The 26,227-nt window shown below is 34.3% G+C and overlaps 1 protein-coding gene across 2 annotated transcripts in view; it reads left to right on the plus strand.

The window, feature by feature from the left end:
* ATP2C1 (ATPase secretory pathway Ca2+ transporting 1) overlaps positions 1-26,227 on the plus strand; it is a 180,918-nt gene that overhangs the window by 42,685 nt on the left and 112,006 nt on the right. The gene's annotated exons all lie outside the window — the stretch shown is intronic.

Below are 26,227 nucleotides of genomic sequence, written 5' to 3' on the forward strand. Positions count from 1 at the left end.
AAATAAAAAACATATTTTTTTATTATAAACAGATTGTAAATATAATGTTTATAATGCTTAACATTTCTTAGTTCTTCTAGTTTATGTAATCGTGCATGGTGGACTAGTGTATACATATAAATATAGAGAGAGAGCTTTGGAATATGATGTCATATTCCAGCGCTCAGCATGAAATGCCGGCACCGCGACCAAGGCAGAGGCCTCGTGGAGAGTAAGAGGTGCCGAACGGTTGCCGAAAACGTATTCCTGAGGGATCGCTCGCCGCCCCTTCTCTCTCCTCGGCGTTTCAATTGGGGGGGGCACAGGAGGGCACAGCATGATATAGGTAGGCCATGGCCACCTCTGGGCCCCCCTGCCGACGCCACTGGCTGCTATGATCCTTTATTGTCCTTTTTACGATAATAGCCCCACTGTGTAGCTAAGCCTCGGCCACAGTGCCTGCGCAGCTCCGGTGCAATGGCCTCCCCCCTCTCTCTACAGCTCTGGTTCTGTCTTGAACTGAAGGGGTTAATCCCTGGTATCTCAGTAGGAGGAAGCAACGTTTTGCGGGAGTACCCAGTTTTAATTTTAATTCACACAGCTTGAGATGATAAATAGGTTACTAGTTCACATTTCTAACATATTTTATATTATTATAGGATTCTGACAGCCCAAGCCTTTAAATCAGCTAAACTGCATTTGTCCGCTACAAAGTCAGGGGCATACCTAGAAACCACAGGGCCCTGGTGCAAAAATTACCCCGGGGCAACTGAACAGCTGGTCTGTGCCTTCTTTGCACCTTTCACCCCTTTCAACATACACTCTTGTGCACATATGTAAACACACTTACACAAATTACACACACTTAGTAATACTCACTAAAACACATGTACACATTCATTATAACACACACTCCATCTCACCCCAATTATACATCCATGCTCTCACACACACGCATATTCGTGCTAACACCCACACATGCGTACATCCATGCTCACAAACAAATGTACACATCCATGCTCACATTCACACATACATACAAACAACCACCACCGCATATCTCTCAACACTCTGTGTGGGCAGCCTTGGTTTCAACACGGGGTCACATGATGTAACATGACCCCCAATACGCATCTGTCTCCCTGTGTCGGTTCAAAATAAGCTAAAAATTGTCCATTCTAAACTATTTTGAATCAGTAGCAGAAGACACTAAGCGTCGCACTAGGCCCCCTGTACTTACGCCAGTTTAAACAGTTCATGTTTTTCTATGTAATATAATGAATAATATGAATTTTGCTAACTGTAATAATAATTGATGATAAATAAATTGTGGTTACCTCTTCCTCATCATCACTGAATAATTTCTTTGATGCTGTCCTTTTTATTCCTTTCTTTGGTGCACGTATTTCCTGTAAATTCAAAAAACGTGATTTTTTAGACTATATTATTATTATTATTTATTGTTTTATATAGCTCCATCAAATTCCGTAGCACTGTACAATGGGTAGACAGGACATAACAAGTAGTATATAACGTAACAATTTGACTAACGGAGACAACAGGTGAGGAGGGCCCTGCTTACTATATTTTTTATATTTAATAGATATGTAAAAGGTTAAACATAGTTACAAAAAATATATTATGGATACCTCTTCTTCGTCATCGCTGAATGATTTCTTTAATGGTGTCCTTTTTTTACCTTTATCTGGTGCAGAAATCACCTGTAAAATCAGGATATTTATTTAATTACATTTTTTACAAAAATATTGTATTTAATATATGATTTATTAAGAAATAAGATTTAAAAAGGGTACACATAATTGTAATTTGTTAAACACTAGAGTGTCATGTTAAAAAGGAAGTGCAACATGAGAGTTCATTAGCTTCATTTTTATGGAGGGTGGTACGGTCAGTGCTAGGTCTAGTATGCATCTTATTCTTCACTAAGATTTTGGTCTCTTTGTAACACGTTTGGGAAAAATTACAAGTGTTGGATAGAACACAGATTGTGTCTTCTTCTCGTTAAACTGTTTTAAACACTTTGCTGTTTTTTTTTAACAATGCTTCAACTTTTTGAAGGACTACTTTATGTTATCGTTATAGCTTAACCACAGTGCATATATGTACACTGTGTGGGCAGCCTTGGTTTCAACACGGGGTCACATGATGTAACGTGACCCCCAATGTGATTCTATCTCCCTGTGTCGGTTCAAAATAAGCTACAAATTGTCCATTCTAAACTATTTTGAATCAGTAGCAGAAGACACTAAGCAGGCGTCGCACTAGGCCCCCTGTAGTTATGGCAGTTCAAACAGTTCATGTTTTTCTATGTAATATAATGAATAATATGAATTTTGCTAACTGCAATAATAATTGATGATAAATAAATTGTGGTTACCTCTTCCTCATCATCACTGAATAATTTCTTTGATGCTGTCCTTTTTATTCCTTTCTTTGGTGTACGTATTTCCTGTAAATTCAAAAAACGTGATTTTTTAGACTATATTATTATTATTATTTATTGTTTTATATAGCTCCATCAAATTCCGTAGCACTGTACAATGGGTAGACAGGACATAACAAGTAGTATATAACGTAACAATTTGACTAACGGAGACAACAGGTGAGGAGGGCCCTGCTTACTATAGTTTTTATATTTAATAGATATGTAAAAGGTTAAACATAGTTACAAAAAATATATTATGGATACCTCTTCTTCGTCATCGCTGAATGATTTCTTTAATGGTGTCCTTTTTTTACCTTTATCTGGTGCAGAAATCACCTGTAAAATCAGGATATTTATTTAATTACATTTTTTACAAAAATATTGTATTTAATATATGATTTATTAAGAAATAAGATTTAAAAAGGGTACACATAATTGTAATTTGTTAAACACTAGAGTGTCATGTTAAAAAGGAAGTGCAACATGAGAGTTCATTAGCTTCATTTTTATGGAGGGTGGTACGGTCAGTGCTAGGTCTAGTATGCATCTTATTCTTCACTAAGATTTTGGTCTCTTTGTAACACGTTTGGGAAAAATTACAAGTGTTGGATAGAACACAGATTGTGTCTTCTTCTCGTTAAACTGTTTTAAACACTTTGCTGTTTTTTTTTAACAATGCTTCAACTTTTTGAAGGACTACTTTATATTATCCTTATAGCTTAACCACAGTGCATATATGTACACTGTTCGGGGAGCCTTGGTTTCAACACGGGGTCACATGATGTAGCGTGACCCCCAATATGATTCTGTCTCCCTGTGTCGGTTCAAAATAAGCTAGAAATTGTCCATTCTAAACTATTTTGAATCAGTACCAGGAGACACGAAGCAGGCGTCGCACTAGGCCCCCTGTAGTTATGGCAGTTCAAACAGTTCATGTTTTTCTATGTAGTATAATGAATAATATGAATTTTGCTAATCATTTGCAATAATAATTGATGATAAATTGTGGTAACCTCTTCCTCATCATCACTGAATAATTTCTTTGATGTTGTCCTTTTTATTCCTTTCTTTGGTGCACGTATTTCCTGTAAATTCAAAAAACATGATTTTTTAGACTATATTATTATTATTATTTATTGTTTTATATAGCGCCATCAAATTCCGTAGCGCTGTACAATGGGTAGACAGGACATAACAAGTAGTATGTAACGTAACAATTTGACTAACGGAGACAACAGGTGAGGAGGGCCCTGCTTACTATATTTTTTATATTTAATAGATATGTAAAAGGTTAAACATAGTTACAAAAAATATATTATGGATACCTCTTCTTCGTCATCGCTGAATTTCTTTAATGGTGTCCTTTTTTTATCTTTATCTGGTGCAGAAATCGCCTGTAAAATTTACATTTTTTATCAAAAATATTGTATTTAATATATGATTTATTAAGAAATAAGATTTAAAATAGATACACATAATTGTAATTTGTTAAGCACTAGAGTGTCATGTTAAAAGGAAGTGCAACGTGAGAGTTCATTAGCTTCATTTTTATGGAGGGTGGTACGGTCAGTGCCAGGTCTGATTTTGGTATCTTTGTAATACGTTTGGGAAAAATTACAACTACAGATTGTGTCTTCTTATCATCCCTTGACTGAAATCAGTTTTGTAAAATAAATTGCCTTCAATTCAGACTTGTAAATGTTAAACTGTGTTAAACACTTTGATGGGTTTTTTTTTTTAACAATGCTTCAACTTTTTTTGAAGGACTTCTTTATATTATCTTTATAGCTTGACCACAATGTATAAATGCATATCAAATTTGAGATTATTGCCTTTTCTTTGTTTGGAGTTGCCAATACAAATGTCTTCTTGGGTGTTGACAAATATGTTCCTCTTCTTTTCTGATTCCTTAGCTTCCATTTTTCTTCATCAACCCTGTGCTTCTATAATACATAAACAGCTTTAATGTGTTCCATTTGTCAATTGTAGTTATATAATTTGATATATACTTCCAATGGATGCCTTACCTATAGCTAATACAGACCCCTAAGCATCTACCAAACAGTAATGACATTGCGTATAAGTTTATTAAAATAAGAATGTGCATACTCTTGATGTTAGAATTACTGGTCTATAAAACACTTCTCTTTAATTATTACAGAATATGGCAAGATTTGCACCTAGTTGTTATGAGACAGTGTTTGCACACAGGCGATCAGCAGTAAAGACTAGCTTGTTATTGAGCAAGTCATCTAACTCCTTTTTTGGTTTATGTTGTTAATTGTACACAGATATCTTCAAGGCTTGGTTCTCTATATAAAATGGTATCTAAACTTCTTATTCAATGATTAACAAGACCTGCTCTCTGCAACATTACCCTTTGTCAAAATTGAAACAATTAGTCTGGAATACTTAAACATCTGTAATTTGCTATAAATGTAACCTTTTTTTGAACAGTACGGTACGAATCTTCAAACTCCCTTAAAAGTGAGATATGGACTTCTTGGTATGAGGATACAAAATCATCAAGTCTTGCAAATTTTCTTCGCTGAAGCCGAATATGCTTTAAATCCCACTGACTTTTTTCCATGATACCTTGTGTCCTGTTATCGCGAGTGAAATTCTACAATTTAGAATAAAGTGGAATAATTTAATTTGTATTTCATAATTCAGCAGGTTTTATAAGGTAACTTAACTAAATGAGGTATGAATGTAGATACCACCAATGGTCTATCAGGATTATTATCAGTTCAAATCAGGTACAGCTACAGGAATTTATACATTTAAAATAGAGAGGCAAATTTTTAAACGTAATATCATGAAATATAACTTCACTGGGGTTGTAGTGGATGCATAGAATATAATTCCAGCAGAAGTGGCAGAGTTTAATACAGTGAAAAGGTTTAGCATGCATTGTATAGCATAATGCTATACTACATATAACATAAGTCCATGGACTAAGGAAAGTATTCAGAGGTTGAGCAAACTAGATATTCTGAATGGTTCTTATCTGCCGTCACTTTCTATGTTTCTAAGTATGTTACCATGTTTCAAATTTAATGTGAAATCACACATGCACCACACTATGCACACATTTAGACAAACCAGAAATTATCTTATGTATTGATGTACAACATGCAGACAGAGGTATTCTCTATTGCATCAACAATGCAGTACCAATAAATGCCCATTAACCCTCCCGACTCCAAACTGGAAAACATTTTGACATCATGGCTACCCACAAAAAATAACCATAGAGAGTGCATCTAGGATGCAAAGTAAATAAATGCAAGCCAAGTTGAGCTGCTAAATTAAAATGCCTCTGACCCACAGGTGTTATCCTGTTGGAAAGGCAGCATCATAATGTCACAGGCAAATATCTCAAACATTTTTCTTATACCAAAATATAGAGAACCAGTCAGTAAGGATTGTGGTTCAAATTTAAACCTTAATTTGCTCTGCTTGCTTTAATTTATTGTAAAGCATAAGCCTATGTGAACAGTAATAAACTATTTGGGGCGCAGGGACTACACTAAACATATTTCCACACATTATATTCATACATTTATGATGGAAACATTTTCAATGCAACATTTTAGAGCTGTAATTTGAATGTGTCATTCTGAGAGGACACACAGTATGGACAATGTATTTGTTTTCACTCTGTAAGGATTTAGATTTAAATATTTCATAAAATTTGCTTATTATGCATACGTTGTTCTTGATTTGTGTGGCTACAGAGATTTGTATGTCCTAGAGCAGATTCAGACTGCAATGTAGAGAATGTTAGATAAATGGTGTATGTTGGTGATCTTGAAGAAGATACATAAATGTGTGAGCCACGGCTGGGTTCTGCTTGTGTTGGTGAATTGCTTGAATTTGGTTGGTGTGGTGTGGATAAATATGTTTGAAATTGCTCACCTCATGAGTGATGATCTGAATGCTGGTGTTGGCAAGGGTCATGTAGCCAATGTATTTTATGGCAATGTGTGATGCATGTTAAGTATGGTAACCCAAAGCTGGTTGTGTTGCTGAGACAATTGTTTGATGGGATGTGACTTAAGTTAAAATGACATTGATGTGTTTTGGTCCACAAATACGTATGGTGCACCACCCTAAGCATATGTGTGTGTCAGTGATACTGTGATGTGAATAGCAAATTCAAATTAACAGAACAATATATCTAACAATACATATCTATCTATCGATATATATATATATATATATGAAAAAAATATACTATTTTACCTGTGTGTCCCTTTTAGCTATTGTTTTGTACATTTCACTAAATCTGTAGTATACCTTTGTCTTGCCATGTCTTCCAATGTCTCCTTTAACAAAAAACCGTTAATATTGTAATGTGTGTTTAATTAATGAAGCAGATATAAAATGTAATAACAAAACAACAATGGATCTCATAGAATGTAGTCTATACAAATCCTACACAAGACATTAAAGTGAGTTAAAAACAATATACTAAATACTGATGTATCAATATAAACTTATATTTAACAATCAGCAAATGGATACAATACCATATAAGATAAAATAGCTGAACACAAAAATGGATTATAAAAAAAAATTATACCGTAGAGATGTAACTATGTAACTTTACAATCGATTAATCAATAATATTTTTCAAGCAGTACATAGATTACAAGCGGACCTATTCTGGAACACAAGTAAATGCTATGTAATGTAATTTACATATTCAATTTCTATTTTCTAATTTATATTATCCAGTCAAAATGGATGAACAACATTTCATTAACATGTATACTATTGATGTGGGATAATGCATACAATTTTAATGCTTTCATTCTATCTAATGAAAAACTGTTCTTTTGCTGGGTTAATAAATAAAGTGTTTACATTTTAATTGTTAGCAACAACCTTAACTTGGATTTTTTAGGGAAATGGAAACTAATACATATTTCATTATAGTTGTTTATGCAATTTCTTAAAATCAATAAAAAATAATATAAAAAAACAGAAGGCTAGTAAACACCTAACTTTAATCATCACCGTAAATTGTTCATTGTTTCCAGTAGTATTAAAATACATTTTTTGAAACTTTGTAATTAAACATTTCAACCGTAAATATATAATTTCATACCTAGCATTAAAGATGTCCACAGCCCCGCTTGCGGTAAGAAATCCCTCAACATAGTTTGAATGTAAGTTGAACTGAAGTATGGATTTGCTTCGTTGCCTGACTGAGCTAGTTTTGCACCATGGATGACATCACTAAAGTGCCTCTTGAATGGAGTTGAAACTATATCTACCTGAAATTAAAATAAGTTGATAAAATGGATAGTCATAAAGCAGTTAGTGATGATAGCCTTGAGGAGAATACATAATTGTAAAATGCACCTTTTTTACGAAGCATTAAAGTAGAATCGTGTTTCAAACCAAGTTCTGTGCTAATATAAAATATCTGTAATTTACTTGAATACACCGCAGCAAAAAAGAACATAAGAGTGAGCTTATTAGTCATCATCAAGGCAGGCCATCCACTGTGATTTGCTCCATGGAACGTTTATCACACTTGTTGCATTTCTTTTGTAATGACATTCATGACCCAAAGGTATCATGTAGTGTATTTTCCTGCATCCCTCCAAAAGGACAGTCCATTGGTGAAATACCAAGCAATTCATCTGAACAAAGAAAACAGCAAACCCTAGCTGGCATTCTTGGGCCTCATTCGTAGTGTCCAGCTTATTGCTCTTAGCACAGAGAGTAAGGGGTTCCAGTTCAGGGGCTTGAATTTTGGCTGACCATATCGATGAATCCAAAAAAGGCAGAAAAGTGTAGATATATGTTTTGCTGTTTTGCTTTTCAGATGGTTCCTTTAAGATGGTTGCAGGGTGATATACTGCAGGGTATAGGGATTTATATGTGTGTGTGTCAATTGGATTAAATATACTTTTTAAAAATATTAAAGGTAAGCTTACTCATTACTTGTGATACATATTTTGTTTTCCCTTATACACAATTACTATTACCTCTACTATGTCCTCTTGCTTAATATTCACAAGCATCTGCTGCAGCGAATCCATGTCAGACATCTTTGACTGAAGAATTTCAAAATGTTGCTGTACAACAACTCCAAAATATTTACTTGAAAACAATATTGTTGCACTCTGGAGAATTTCATCTAGTTCTTGTAATGAAGAAGAATTTGCCAGCAGGCCAAAAATATACATTCCTAATCTGTAGTGAGATGGCAAGCTGAACAAAAAAATAAGACAAGAGATATAAATTGTTATATTAAAAAATATATGATTTAGGAGTCATTAACTAAATTGGGACTGGCAATTACTTTGTTTATTTAAAGTTTGGTAAAACTGCCTATACATTATTATGTATATATGAAATTCTAAATATTCAACTAGAATTTATAGGAATAAATTACGTTATCATAGCTGGGGCTGACTGCTAACAAGAAAGAAACATGCTTAAAGTAATCTGATTGCACAAATAGAGGGTAAGCCAATGCTACTATGATGATGGTAACCTGACTTCATACCCTCTTAATAAAACTCCAAGTCCAACTATCACATTAACTCAGTAAGGTCACTACCAACAAGACAAGCAAGAAATTGACCAAAAAACCTTATGATAACTTAAAGATGGCAAAATACTTCACTGCCAAGAAAAGCTGAGAACTCTCATCTTAGAAAATTCTGCTACATTAGTGGCATTCTCACAATGACAAACTCCAACTATTTTAGAAATTATGTAATGAAAAAGCAACAATAAAATAACATTGAACTACATACTTAGCATGGAAAAAAAAATATGTATTAACCTATTGCCTGCTAGCCAAATTATCAGGAACTAAATCATACACCTATGTCAATTAGGGCTGTAACTAACGATTATTTTCATAATCGATTAGTTTATATATATATATATATATATATATATACACACACACACACAGTCTTTGTAATACACAACACTAACTTTCCTAAAAGATAAATGAAAAATTAAGTCTTACTGTTTTTTGCACATGGACTTTGCATTCTTCATCAGGTGACTTAGACAACGATGAATTATAGGAATTTCAAAGTCACTGGCGTTGGCCTTTCCAGTAACGATATTAAAATACTTTGTCATTACTGAGTCCAGATTTCCACCACAAAATGAGTAAGAAAGGGATTGTAGCAAAACTATCGATCCATCGCAGATGATCATTTTTGGTCTGGAAATATTTTTCCTTCCGTACATTCTTGCATCATCTGTTCGAAATGCATTGAGGAAGTATTGTACAGATGCTGTAGTGTGATCACATGTTACATATGTTGCAACTGGAATGGGAGAACCACCTTTCTTAGGGTTTCGTACTACAAGCTCATAAACATAATACGAAGCCTTCTTTCCACATCTTCTTTTAATAATACTACCTGTAGCATCAAAATACACAATATCCTGTTTACATCGGGCATGGAATATTTTAATGCTACATCTTGACCATAGCATTACACCCATTGGCTCCAGGAGGACCTTTTGTAAAACCTCATTGTCCTTGTTACTTTTCTCTTCTGTCATTTTTACGAGACTTAAAATCTCATTTGAATCTGCTCTATTTTTTTTCCTGTGCTCCCAAGATAGATTCTTTAATGTAAAACGTGATGGAGCTTCATCTCTATTTCCTGATTCATACACATTATCATCTAATGTCAAGAGGTCTTGCAGATGTTTTTGCCTTGGTAACTGCGATTGTAATGTTCTTGCAATAACTTGTCTTTTATCACCCCGAATTGGTCTTGTCCGCAATTCCTGGCGATTGTGCCTTGCCACGTAACCAGCGAATTCAACTTTGGCTTTTAGTTGTTCCACTGTTGGAATTGTAACTTTTACTGTAATCGAGCAGTCACTAAATGTGCAATAACCTGCACAATTAAATAATAATCCATGTTTTGTAGACCCAATTTCTTGCACTTTGTGCCATGAAAATGCAAAACTGCAAAAAGGAAATAGTCCACGAATACCTTTTGATATCAGATTTGTCCAGTCCATAGTATTAAAATGTGTTCCAGTTTGATTAGCCCTCAGTTTTTTCCACTCATATGGGTCAACATTAAAATAGTAAGGACTGTCTGTAATGGTGTTGGTATATAGATTCCATTTTTCATCCTTTTTGTTTGTTACATGCTTCCAAGAGAGAAATTTGTCAGTTTTATGTTTATCTTCTGTCAAATCCTAAGAAGTACAAATTAGAAAATCATCATGTATGAACAGCAATTTTGTTATAGATAGCTTAACAAATCACAAAAGCCATTTGGTCACTCTGCAATCTTTTATTTCTGGATATTAATTATTACACTTTTAATCATATATCTGTAAGCATTAACCTTTAACTAACTTTCAATAATGAACTTGATAATGACTGGAAGGCAAACTATATTCTCAACTACTCCCAGTAAATTTGTTGTGTCTGGTAATATGTATATTATTAAGTATATTGTTTGAATTGTCTAATTATAGCTGTGAACATTAATTAGGTTAAGCTAACAGACAATACATTTAATTGGCATTTTTTTATATTACATGTAGGCAAGGGAGAAACGTCAGAAACATAAACCAAACATCTGTTGGACATGTTTATACATTAAAATACTCTTAATCTACAAGTAAAATACAAAATTTGTGATATGATAAACATATTGTAAATATTAATGTAATGATGAGTAACTGAAGCATTTCAATAGGAGTAGTTAATTTTAATTGTAACTATTGCTACTGTTTAAGATTTTATATTAGATTATTGTACTAACATTTAAAAATACTGATTTAATTTAATGGTCTTTCAAACCTACCTCATAATCTTCAGTTTCACTTTTGGGATTATCAACGTTTAAATCGGTGATAATTTCTTCATCACTATGAGCAGATGTATTAATCTAAAGAAAAATGCATAGCTTGTAATTAATTGAGTAGCGTTTTTTTAATTTCCAAATGTTTCAATATATACAACCGCATGCAATGCTCCAATGTCAAGAATACAGTGCAATCATGACTGTACCTATGTTTTGACCCATATGTTTTCACAGAGCCATATTGTAGGTTGCTGTAAAAATAAAGTTGTATGGCACCTGGAGGTTAAGCTATCTTGTTTCATTCTCTTCTGTGTCTTAGCTCACTCTGGTGAGTTACATAGTGGAACACAGGTTACAAATTATGAAATATAAGTTTGTGTTACACTTTGGGCAACTGCAGTTGACTGACATAAAAGCTTATACAGAGTTATAGTAATTCCTTCTGCTTTATGGCATGGGAAGAAAAAGAAAATGGAAATAAAGAGATACAATTTAAGAAAGAATGAAAGGCTGATAGAGAATGTTTTTTTTATTTACAACAGTCCTATTATTTCTATTCCAATTATTTGGTGTTACAAAAATGCCTTATATTGTGTATATCAATGTGTGTCTGTATGTGTATGTATATATATATATATATATATATATATATATATATATATATATATATATACATATATATATATATAGATATATGTATATATATATACGTTCAAATCATGACAACTTGATCTTTTATACCATGCCTCTCCTCTTGGGCATATTATTAATATGACCAAGTATTTTGGTATATGTTTATAAACCTGTCCTTCTGGAGATGTGGTCTTTAGAAGGAAGCACAATTTTGTAGGTGACTAGTTAAAGTATGTAAACAAACCGGTGCTGCTAAATGCAGTGATACAACAATTGACTGAGCACCACAGTTGTTTCACTATAATAGATGAATAACAAGGAGTAGTAGTGCACATTAATTAAGATAGAACTGTAACACAATACTTATAAATTATCACAAAGTAGTAAAAGTATTGTGTTACCCTTCTATCTTAATTGATGTTTTCTGTTAGCTTTCTTTCTCCAAAATATTTTCTCAACTACTGTCCCAGTAAATTGGTTGTGTCTGGTAATATGTATATTATTAAGTATATTGTTTGAATTGTCTAATTATAGCTGTGAACATTAATTAGGTTAAGCTAACAGACAATACATTTAATTGGCATTTTTTTATATTACATGTAGGCAAGGGAGAAACGTCAGAAACATAAACCAAACATCTGTTGGACATGTTTATACATTAAAATACTCTTAATCTACAAGTAAAATACAAAATTTGTGATATGATAAACATATTGTAAATATTAATGTAATGATGAGTAACTGAAGCATTTCAATAGGAGTAGTTAATTTTAATTGTAACTATTGCTACTGTTTAAGATTTTATATTAGATTATTGTACTAACATTTAAAAATACTGATTTAATTTAATGGTCTTTCAAACCTACCTCATAATCTTCAGTTTCACTTTTGGGATTATCAACGTTTAAATCGGTGATAATTTCTTCATCACTATGAGCAGATGTATTAATCTAAAGAAAAATGCATAGCTTGTAATTAATTGAGTAGCGTTTTTTTTTAATTTCCAAATGTTTCAATATATACAACCACATGCAATGCTCCAATGTCAAGAGTACAGTGCAATCATGACTATTCGCACATCTTGGGTGCAGAGTGGCAGCATATATCGGGGGGGCAGAGTGGCAGCATATCTCGGGGGGTAGAGTGGCAGCATTTCTCGGGGGGGGGCAGAGTGGCAGCATAGCTATTACAAAAAATTTTCATTAATAAAGCACCTTACTTTTAGGGTGCGGCCTATAATCGAGCCAATACGGTATTTGGTGTTACGAAAGTGCTTTATAGTGTGTATATTAATGTGTGTGTCTGTGTATATATACATATATATATTGTAGAACATGTTGACTATGGGCTTGAGCTCATAATCTTTCTGTAGCATAGCAACACCCCTATAAAGATATATAGATACACAGAGTGGATATGAAAGATAGACCCAACTAGTCTTCCAATTATACTCAAAATACAAAAAAAGTGAAGCGCAATATTCTAATTAAATATAAATGTTACACCTTCTGGTGAAGTGGTGCTGCAAAAACACAGGAACAAACTCCCCAAAATGTTCCAAATTAAATACAATCAAAACCACACAAGTCTTCCAATTATATCTAACTTATAAAGCCTAAACTGAATTCTTTATATCCCAGGTGTTCTTAAATTCCTCTACTGTTTTGCAACAAAAAATTATGTTTGAAGGCTACCCTTATATCTTAATTGATGTTTTCTATTACCTTTCTTTTTCCAAGATGTGACTAGTATTTATTAATTTATGTAAGGAGTTTACTACATTCCATTACCTTTTTATAACGCTCATACAGTATCTTCAAACGATGCCTATGATTCAATGTGTTCGGTAGTGCCAAATGATGGCACAGATGTGACCAAAATCCATCTCGAGTACCCTTACAATCAGAGGGCTTTCGGGTGTCATTTGCAGCCAGTAGTTCAATTTGATCAACAATTTCTTGAATATTGAATTTTTTTTTCCGGTTCTAAAAACAAAAGGTTTTTGTTTGTGATTAAACATTTGTAAATTAGACTGTAATGGATAAATAATGGGAGTCCAACATATATTTGACACAACAACTTATTTATATTTAGGTACACAATAGTAGACCTGGTTTCTTTCAAAGCATTCATTAGCTTGTTAATTCAACTACAGTATCATGTATAATAATAATTTATATAACTGTAACTTTTACAATTCAAAACAATAACGTTCATCCACAAAAACACAAATACCACTATAGAAGGATGAAAGGGCGTGTAGGATTCTGCACACTTTCTGTCAAAGCAATATTTAACATACCAATAAGCAAGACCATAGAGCCTTAAATATGCTTTCCCCTTGAACACCTAAAGGTGACCCTGGATATAACCTAACATTGCACGTGAACTTTTTACACTAAAATTTTAATATGACACACAGCTAGTGTGGAGATGCTAGTGTGGAGTTTCACTCTGTGTTTGACATCACCGGCCATACATAAAATAATAAAAAAGGGACATTGATTTTAAACTCAGTTCACCCCAGGAGAAAGCCCTGTTAGGGGACGAAAAGTGTTGCAGACTTTTTCTGACCTGTTTGTTTTTCTTGATTAAATTATTTTTCTTCTGATCATTACTTCAGCATATATTTGTAAGGTCAATATCATTTTTCTATTTTATTGGGAACTCACTTAGTGTCCGAACCACTGTTTCTTGATTATTTGTGTATATTTTTGTGATTAGGGCATGCAGGGGTTTACAGTGCAGCTTTTATATATATATAAAAGATACTCTGCGTGCTTTGCCTGTGCAGAAAAGTTAATCAAGGATAGGCAGACAGTCTGAACCGAGCTCCATATTGCCAAAGCACAACTATTGTTTATTATTTAAAGTGAACTTCTTAGTTAACACACAAAATGGACTTCTGGTCCATCAGATCACATCATATTCCATTCACTGCCCTTAATTCAAAGAGATAGGTACATGCTTTAGCGTTAAAATGGAATGTTCGCTTAAGAAATCAGAATTTTGTTAATTTATAAATGCTTTGCAAAGTGAAAACATAAAAACATTTAGATAGAACTGGGCGGCGCGTTGCGGGCATGCCAGCTCCTTTAACTTCATTAGCCGCCGCCGGCTGGAGGAGGCGGCTTTCAATCCTGCTCGCAGCTGCTTAGCGGCTGTTTTGACGGTCTGCTGACCACCCGGCCCACTAACCTGTCGGCTCACCGGGAAATTTCCCGGTATCCCGGCAGGCCAGTCCGGCCCTGTCAGTGATTCCGGCAGGGTATCGGTTTTGGCATCGATACCGACACCGGTATTGGTGCATCCCTAATATACATACACACACACTATATATATATACAGCTATGTGATACAAATATGCTGCTGCAGATGTAGATTTCTTTCATTCCATCTTTGCCAATGGGAGATCTGTTTTTTAATCACATATAGAATATTGAAAAATTTCATTGTCTAACTACTTTAAGCTTTCCATAGTGTAAGATATTATAGAGGGGGGTGTGTATGAGGTACATGTAGCGGGACATACTAAACAGCATAATTGGATGATGGGATGATTGGCTGCAATGCTAATCACTATCACTAGGTGTCTGTAGTTCATGATACTAAGTTGCAACAACTAATTTGCAAAAAGAAACTGCAAATATTTAACTATTCACTTGCTGAAATAAGTACAGTGCATGTACAATTATAGTAAATTCTATAGAAATATTAGAAAAATTAGTCAAACCATTTGTAGGGCTGGATTATTGATATAATATGGTACATGTATGTGCAAACACCACATTTTACCTGTTTTGATTATCATCATTTTGGGATTATGGAAGGAATGGTTACACATGCCAAGGAACATATTTGACCTGTTTTTCATAAGAATATGGGTATCATAACAGTTCAAATATGTTCCTTGGCATCTGTAACTATAATATTCCATTTATAATCCCCATGTAAAAAAAATATATATTATACCCATATTCTTATCGGAAAAAGTTCAAATGTGTTACTTAGCATGTGTAACTATAATATTCTATCCATAATCCCCATTTAAAAAATGATTAAACCCATATTCTTATCAGAAACAGGTCAAATATGTTTCTTGACATGTGTAACCATGATATTCCACCCATAATCCAAAAAAATATTATACCCCTCCTTGTAGGGTATATACCAAAATGAAGACTACTTTATTTTAGACGCACAGGCCTGGATATATACAGCAAAACACACATTAACATAAAACAAGATATTGGGATACAAACCTCCCCCTTAATCTGCCTCCCAGAGACAACAGGGGCAGTAACGGGATTAACAATACAAAAGGGTCCCAACCTCCACTATCTCTCACTGGCCCAAATCAGTTCCAAGGTTTGGCTGGGATAAATGTCTGTGGTGGTGGAACTGGGGGAGGGTGGAGGACTGAGTTAAACAACATTAAACTAAAACAATGATGGTCACTCCCTGGTGGCAGATCCTGGCTGTCTGCCGGAGATAATCCCCTCAACAAGTAATGGGATGATATACTGCTGGGGGTAGCCACAGAAGTCTTTACAAAGTCAGGGCCCATACTCAATAGGGAGGAGGCTGGCAGTCAGGCATCTCCAGTGGCCCCCAGTGATGGAGGCTTCCGTGATAAGGATGTGTAACTATAATATTCCACCCATAATACCCATGTAAAAAACATTATACCCATATTCTTATCAGAAACAGGTCAAATGTGTTCCTTGGTATGTGTAACAATAATATTCCACCCATAATCCCCATGTAAAAAATATTTATAACCATATTCTTGTCAGAAAGAGATCAAATATTTTATTTAGCATGTGTAACTATAATATTCCACCCATAATCCCCATGTAAAAAATGATTATACCCGTAATCATACCCATGGGTCAAATGTGTTCCTTGGCATGTCTAACCATGGTATTTCACCCACAATCCCTGTGTAAAAAAATATTTATAACCATATTCTTATCAGAAATAGATCAAATGTGTTACTTAGCTTGTGTAACTATAATATTCCACCCATAATCCCCATGTACAAATATTATACCCATATTCTTATCAGAACCAGGTAAAATGGGTTATTTAGCATGTGTAACCATAATATTCCACCCATAATCCCCATGTAAAAATGATAATACCCATATTCTTATCAAATATATATATATATATTATATTTATGTGTGAGTGTGTGTTTAAAATTCACCAATACATACTCAAACACATGTAAAATAGTTGACCCATAATTTATAATAGGAAATATCTACATGAATTTAGCAGATTAAAATGTATTCGTACCGTTAACCAAAAACTTTTTTTAGAATGAAAAATCAAACACAAACCATATGAAATATTTAAAAACACATACAATTCAAATAGTAGTATATGTAGGATATTAACTAACAAAGCAAACAGATTAATTATAATGGAAAAAAGGTAACAGTTACTTACATGTCCAAAAACTTTGAAAGTTATTAATCTGTAATAATAAAAAATGAAAAAGACATGAACATGTATAAATGCATAAAGATAATATTGAAAAAGTCAAACTTCTACATACATAGACTCATATATATTTTCATACTTTTTTATGCACTCTATTTCTTTAGTCCAAAACATTTTTATTAATAAAATAAATAATTTTGTGCTTTTTTAACATAACATATACTATTTTTAAACACTTAAAACATTTATAATACACGATTAGGGAAAATATCAAATAAAAACTTACCCCCTTTCCATTTTTGAGGTGGTAATTGTTTAAATAACCAAAAAAAATTAAAAATAAAAGCTTCAAACGCTTCCAATTTTCTTAACAAGGCAGTAGTGTTCTCTCATCTAAGAAAAACTTCTCATATGCCCAATACGCAACCCTGAAGTCACAAGCTAAAGTGTCAACTAACCAATCATGCCATGCAGGAAGTACCATTTATAGTGAAAAATAGTTCCCTATATCAGGGTTTCTAAGTTACAATTTACAATTTAACAGGATTTACAATTTAACAGGATGCTAATAAACTTATAGTTATCACAATGTCTGGTCTAAACCTGACACATCTTTAAATCTTGGACTGTTAAGTGGCACCTGACGTCTGGAATTGAAAAACACTACACTAAATAGAAAAAAAATATTGTAGCACTGGTGGTATTTGGTGTAATATATATGTATTTTTCTATAAGTATACTATATTATAAGGAATTAAAGAGGAACACAAAAATCTGTGTGATACAAATTTCTTTTTTATTTATTTATAACAAAGTACAAAAACATTAAACAATATATAGTAAAATAACACAGACATAACAAAAAGATAAATCATACATATATATATATATATATATATATATATATATATATATATATATATATATATATAAAAAGACTTACTAGTACAAACACAAGTATTTGTGGATTCTTTATCTCTTTAATAGTATTGTATATAGATTGAATTATTTTAGTACGTTGGACTGTCAAGGGGCCCGAAAGTATACAAGTTTTTATTTCGGTCGACTTTTAGCTAAGTAGATAAGGAGTAAAATAACCATGCCTGTTGTCAAACTAATTTACCCTCAAGTAGGGGTTTTGATCCAATAGTCCCATTTCTCCTGTTTTTTATTATTTCCCCTGTCATATGTTAATAACAATTTCTCCATGTGGCATTGATGTAACATTTGTGAGTTTACTTTTGACCATAATATTGGGTGCGAGGATCTCCAGTTCCTGGCTATTACCATCTTGATAGCTGTCCGGAGGTGTAATAAGATTTGTAAATCTTGGCTTGTTGCTTTAGGCAAATTAATATGTAAAAGGGCTCTGTCTGGGGTTAATGTCCAGTGAGAACCAAATAAGTTTATAAGTTTTCCCGATGCTTTCATCCATATTTTATTTACTATATTGCAACTCCACCAAATGTGGAGAAAGTCTCCCTTAAAATATCCGCACCTCCAGCAGTTCGAGATATTGTTAGCATACATTTTTGCTAATGTTGAAGGGACTAGGTACCAGCGATTCATAAGTTTATATTGCAACTCGTTCAAGTTAAGGCAATGTATATTTTTGTAGGTTAAATTCAACGCTTTATTCCACTCCTCTATTGTTATTTTGCTTCCTATATCATTCTCCCATTTTTTCAAGGCCGAAGGGGTATAATCTTTTTTCAGTAATGTTATTAAATTTACAACTTTTGAAAGGGCTTTTTTTGAATATCTCCTTTGATTAGGTAATCTAGGAGCTCTTGAATTTTAGAGTTCAAATTCCAATTTAATGATTTTAGTAAGAAGCTCTTTATTCTTAGATAATTAAAGGATTCTTCCATCGGTAACTTAAATTCGGTTTGAAGTTGTGTGAAAGATTTAATAGCTACTCCATTAATCAAATGTTTTATTATAAATATACCTCTTCGATTCCAAATTTTTAAATTTAAATTATCGATGTTATTTTCTATGATGGAAATAGGAAGGGTCGTTATGATCTTATCTTTTAGTCCCGCCTTATTTTTTATCCAGTTCCAATTTTTAAGAAGCTGTCTTAAAACTGAGCTATTTATATTTACCAGAATTTCAGTAACCTTTTTGTTCGAGATCCAAAAAAGGGATTGAAGATTTTTATATGGGTAAGTTGGTGGAGTGTGATACAAAATGTATTGCTCCAGATGTAGGTTTCTTTCATTCCATATTTGCCAAGGGGAGATCTTTTTTTATGATATATACAATAATGAAAAATTTAATTTTCTAACAACTGGGCTGATATTTGGGGCACTATATCTTTTCATTTCCACAGTAAAGATGCACCATACTCTCAGATAGAGGGGGTTGTGTGTGAGATATGTGCAGTGTAACTGTGTTGGTCCAATGGGAGATTTTTTTTAACCCCATGTACAATGTTTAAAAATGACATTTACCAAGTACTGGTCTGATATTTGGAGTGCTATATCTTGTCTGAGAATTTCCAAATACTTCTATACCTTGGGGTTTCAAATTATGTAGATATCTTTATCGAGAGGCTTGAGAGAAATCAGACACACAGACAAGACTTGACTGCTTAGGCATATAGCCCAAAGAAAATACCCACCCAATACCCAAAATAAGAGACGAGATAGAATTATTGTGGGTAGGGCATAGGCCACAGCTTTATTTACCCCGCCCTTTATTAACCAGCAGAACATGAACCACCATTAAACTACCTGCCAGCTAACGAACCTTTTGGGCCCTGTAACGGGTTCACCAAGAGAGCTGTAGTAACTCCCAGAGATCACCCACATGTATCTTCCTGTTGTCCCTGGAATCACTGCCAGCACCAGCCAGCATGCGCACCTTGGAACCCTGCTATGTGTACCCAATAAGTAGACACAACTACCTTGAATTGAGTACAGCAGGAATGAACAGTTTATTGATGTAAAACATAGACTCATATATCCACAGAACTGCATTCATAAATTAACAGATACATGAATTCAACCCAACCTTTAATCCTGTGGCAGCAATCCTATTGATGGTATTAATTAAACAATGGAGTTCCTGCCTGTGCTATCTTTGTTTGACAGCCAGGCTGTCATGTCCCCCTTCCTCACTGGGCCAGGGGGCCCCTTTACGTATAATAAAATTTCAGTTTATTACGGCACATTATTACGGCGGATTTCTGGACGGAATATTTTCAAGAGTACTAATTACTCCTGCAGGACTTCTCATTATCTCTTCACCACTATTTTCCCGTCCAGACTCAGCCCCCTAACAACTACATTTTACCTGTGTTCTGTAAAAAAAAAAAAAAAAAAACTAGTACAAATCACTTGTTTCAAGCACTGAATAATTATGGTTCATCTACTTGCAAAAGCCGTTTCATGCATTATCGAGCATATTAATACTTTTCTCTACAGGTACTTGAGCACATTTTCAAAAAATTTGGAATGCATTGGATGCAGCAACATAAGCATATGCATACTACTATAATAGCAATTTGACTACTTAACTGTTACCTCCTCCGTCATCCTGCGGGTAGGGGAGCTCAGACGCAGCCCGCGCATCCAGCCTCCTGCTTGTTCCGTCGGCGGGATCAATGGATCCTGACAGGGCGCATCTCGACGGCATGCGCGAACGGCTAACTCATGAATATTCATGTCGCTTCTTAAAGCGACATTTATCTTTTTTCCTTTTTTTATAACAAAGTACAAAAACATTAAACAATATATAGTACAATAAAACAGACATAACAAAAAGATAAATCATACATATATATATATATATAAAAAAAGACTTACTAGTACAAACACAAGTATTTGTGGATTCTTTATCTCTTTAATAGTATTGTATATAGATTGAATTATTTTAGTACGTTGGACTGTCAAGGGGCCCGAAAGTATACAAGTTTTTATTTCGGTCGACTTTTAGCTAAGTAGATAAGGAGTAAAAAAACCATGCCTGTTGTCAAACTAATTTACCCTCAAGTAGGGGTTTTGATCCAATAGTCCCATTTTTCCTGTTTTTTATTATTTCCCCTGTCATATGTTAATAACAATTTCTCCATGTGGCATTGATGTAACATTTGTGAGTTTACTTTTGACCATAATATTGGGTGCGAGGATCTCCAGTTCCTGGCTATTACCATCTTGATAGCTGTCCGGAGGTGTAATAAGATTTGTAAATCTTGGCTTGTTGCTTTAGGCAAATTAATATGTAAAAGGGCTCTGTCTGGGGTTAATGTCCAGTGAGAACCAAATAAGTTTATAAGTTTTCCCGATGCTTTCATCCATATTTTATTTACTATATTGCAACTCCACCAAATGTGGAGAAAGTCTCCCTTAAAATATCCGCACCTCCAGCAGTTCGAGATATTGTTAGCATACATTTTTGCTAATGTTGAAGGGACTAGGTACCAGCGATTCATAAGTTTATATTGCAACTCGTTCAAGTTAAGGCAATGTATATTTTTGTAGGTTAAATTCAACGCTTTATTCCACTCCTCTATTGTTATTTTGCTTCCTATATCATTCTCCCATTTTTTCAAGGCTGAAGGGGTATAATCTTTTTTCAGTAATGTTATTAAATTTACAACTTTTGAAAGGGCTTTTTTTGAATATCTCCTTTGATTAGGTAATCTAGGAGCTAATGAATTTTAGAGTTCAAATTCCAATTTAATGATTTTAGTAAGAAGCTCTTTATTCTTAGATAATCAAAGGATTCTTCCATCGGTAACTTAAATTCGGTTTGAAGTTGTGTGAAAGATTTAATAGCTACTCCATTAATCAAATGCTTTATTATAAATATACCTCTTCGATTCCAAATTTTTAAATTTAAATTATCGATGTTATTTTCTATGATGGAAATAGGAAGGGTCGTTATGATCTTATCTTTTAGTCCCGCCTTATTTTTTATCCAGTTCCAATTTTTAAGAAGCTGTCTTAAAACTGAGCTATTTATATTTACCAGAATTTCAGTAACCTTTTTGTTCGAGATCCAAAAAAGGGATTGAAGATTTTTATATGGGTAAGTTGGTGGAGTGTGATACAAAATGTATTGCTCCAGATGTAGGTTTCTTTCATTCCATATTTGCCAAGGGGAGATCTTTTTTTATGATATATACAATAATGAAAAATTTAATTTTCTAACAACTGGGCTGATATTTGGGGCACTATATCTTTTCATTTCCACAGTAAAGATGCACCATACTCTCAGATAGAGGGGGTTGTGTGTGAGATATGTGCAGTGTAACTGTGTTGGTCCAATGGGAGATTTTTTTTAACCCCATGTACAATGTTTAAAAATGACATTTACCAAGTACTGGTCTGATATTTGGAGTGCTATATCTTGTCTGAGAATTTCCAAATACTTCTATACCTTGGGGTTTCAAATTATGTAGATATCTTTATCGAGAGGCTTGAGAGAAATCAGACACACAGACAAGACTTGACTGCTTAGGCATATAGCCCAAAGAAAATACCCACCCAATACCCAAAATAAGAGACGAGATAGAATTATTGTGGGTAGGGCATAGGCCACAGCTTTATTTACCCCGCCCTTTATTAACCAGCAGAACATGAACCACCATTAAACTACCTGCCAGCTAACAAACCTTTTGGGCCCTGTAACGGGTTCACCAAGAGAGCTGTAGTAACTCCCAGAGATCACCCACATGTATCTTCCTGTTGTCCCTGGAATCACTGCCAGCACCAGCCAGCATGCGCACCTTGGAACCCTGCTATGTGTACCCAATAAGTAGACACAACTACCTTGAATTGAGTACAGCAGGAATGAACAGTTTATTGATGTAAAACGTAGACTCATATATCCACAGAACTGCATTCATAAATTAACAGATACATGAATTCAACCCAACCTTTAATCCTGTGGCAGCAATCCTATTGATGGTATTAATTAAACAATGGAGTTCCTGCCTGTGCTATCTTTGTTTGACAGCCAGGCTGTCATGTCCCCCTTCCTCACTGGGCCAGGGGGCCCCTTTACGTATAATAAAATTTCAGTTTATTACGGCACATTATTACGGCGGATTTCTGGACGGAATATTTTCAAGAGTACTAATTACTCCTGCAGGACTTCTCATTATCTCTTCACCACTATTTTCCCGTCCAGACTCAGCCCCCTAACAACTACATTTTACCTGTGTTCTGTAAAAAAAAAAAAAAAAAAAAACTAGTACAAATCACTTGTTTCAAGCACTGAATAATTATGGTTCATCTACTTGCAAAAGCCGTTTCATGCATTATCGAGCATATTAATACTTTTCTCTACAGGTACTTGAGCACATTTTCAAAAAATTTGGAATGCATTGGATGCAGCAACATAAGCATATGCATACTACTATAATAGCAATTTGACTACTTAACTGTTACCTCCTCCGTCATCCTGCGGGTAGGGGAGCTCAGACGCAGCCCGCGCATCCAGCCTCCTGCTTGTTCCGTCGGCGGGATCAATGGATCCTGACAGGGCGCATCTCGACGGCATGCGCGAACGGCTAACTCATGAATATTCATGTCGCTTCTTAAAGCGACATTTATCTTTTTTCCTTTTTTTATAACAAAGTACAAAAACATTAAACAATATATAGTACAATAAAACAGACATAACAAAAAGATAAATCATACATATATATATATATATATAAAAAAAGACTTACTAGTACAAACACAAGTATTTGTGGATTCTTTATCTCTTTAATAGTATTGTATATAGATTGAATTATTTTAGTATGTTGGACTGTCAAGGGGCCCGAAAGTATACAAGTTTTTATTTCGGTCGACTTTTAGCTAAGTAGATAAGGAGTAAAATAACCATGCCTGTTGTCAAACTAATTTACCCTCAAGTAGGGGTTTTGATCCAATAGTCCCATTTTTCCTGTTTTTTATTATTTCCCCTGTCATATGTTAATAACAATTTCTCCATGTGGCATTGATGTAACATTTGTGAGTTTACTTTTGACCATAATATTGGGTGCGAGGATCTCCAGTTCCTGGCTATTACCATCTTGATAGCTGTCCGGAGGTGTAATAAGATTTGTAAATCTTGGCTTGTTGCTTTAGGCAAATTAATATGTAAAAGGGCTCTGTCTGGGGTTAATGTCCAGTGAGAACCAAATAAGTTTATAAGTTTTCCCGATGCTTTCATCCATATTTTATTTACTATATTGCAACTCCACCAAATGTGGAGAACGTCTCCCTTAAAATATCCGCACCTCCAGCAGTTCGAGATATTGTTAGCATACATTTTTGCTAATGTTGAAGGGACTAGGTACCAGCGATTCATAAGTTTATATTGCAACTCGTTCAAGTTAAGGCAATGTATATTTTTGTAGGTTAAATTCAACGCTTTATTCCACTCCTCTATTGTTATTTTGCTTCCTATATCATTCTCCCATTTTTTCAAGGCTGAAGGGGTATAATCTTTTTTCAGTAATGTTATTAAATTTACAACTTTTGAAAGGGCTTTTTTTGAATATCTCCTTTGATTAGGTAATCTAGGAGCTCTTGAATTTTAGAGTTCAAATTCCAATTTAATGATTTTAGTAAGAAGCTCTTTATTCTTAGATAATCAAAGGATTCTTCCATCGGTAACTTAAATTCGGTTTGAAGTTGTGTGAAAGATTTAATAGCTACTCCATTAATCAAATGTTTTATTATAAATATACCTCTTCGATTCCAAATTTTTAAATTTAAATTATCGATGTTATTTTCTATGATGGAAATAGGAAGGGTCGTTATGATCTTATCTTTTAGTCCCGCCTTATTTTTTATCCAGTTCCAATTTTTAAGAAGCTGTCTTAAAACTGAGCTATTTATATTTACCAGAATTTCAGTAACCTTTTTGTTCGAGATCCAAAAAAGGGATTGAAGATTTTTATATGGGTAAGTTGGTGGAGTGTGATACAAAATGTATTGCTCCAGATGTAGGTTTCTTTCATTCCATATTTGCCAAGGGGAGATCTTTTTTTATGATATATACAATAATGAAAAATTTAATTTTCTAACAACTGGGCTGATATTTGGGGCACTATATCTTTTCATTTCCACAGTAAAGATGCACCATACTCTCAGATAGAGGGGGTTGTGTGTGAGATATGTGCAGTGTAACTGTGTTGGTCCAATGGGAGATTTTTTTTAACCCCATGTACAATGTTTAAAAATGACATTTACCAAGTACTGGTCTGATATTTGGAGTGCTATATCTTGTCTGAGAATTTCCAAATACTTCTATACCTTGGGGTTTCAAATTATGTAGATATCTTTATCGAGAGGCTTGAGAGAAATCAGACACACAGACAAGACTTGACTGCTTAGGCATATAGCCCAAAGAAAATACCCACCCAATACCCAAAATAAGAGACGAGATAGAATTATTGTGGGTAGGGCATAGGCCACAGCTTTATTTACCCCGCCCTTTATTAACCAGCAGAACATGAACCACCATTAAACTACCTGCCAGCTAACGAACCTTTTGGGCCCTGTAACGGGTTCACCAAGAGAGCTGTAGTAACTCCCAGAGATCACCCACATGTATCTTCCTGTTGTCCCTGGAATCACTGCCAGCACCAGCCAGCATGCGCACCTTGGAACCCTGCTATGTGTACCCAATAAGTAGACACAACTACCTTGAATTGAGTACAGCAGGAATGAACAGTTTATTGATGTAAAACGTAGACTCATATATCCACAGAACGGCATTAACATAAATTAACAGATACATGAATTCAACCCAACCTTTAATCCTGTGGCAGCAATCCTATTGATGGTATTAATTAAACAATGGAGTTCCTGCCTGTGCTATCTTTGTTTGACAGCCAGGCTGTCATGTCCCCCTTCCTCACTGGGCCAGGGGGCCCCTTTACGTATAA

The sequence above is a fragment of the Spea bombifrons genome, chromosome 5 (assembly GCF_027358695.1).
Source record: "Spea bombifrons isolate aSpeBom1 chromosome 5, aSpeBom1.2.pri, whole genome shotgun sequence".
Taxonomy (NCBI): Eukaryota; Metazoa; Chordata; class Amphibia; order Anura; family Pelobatidae; genus Spea; species Spea bombifrons.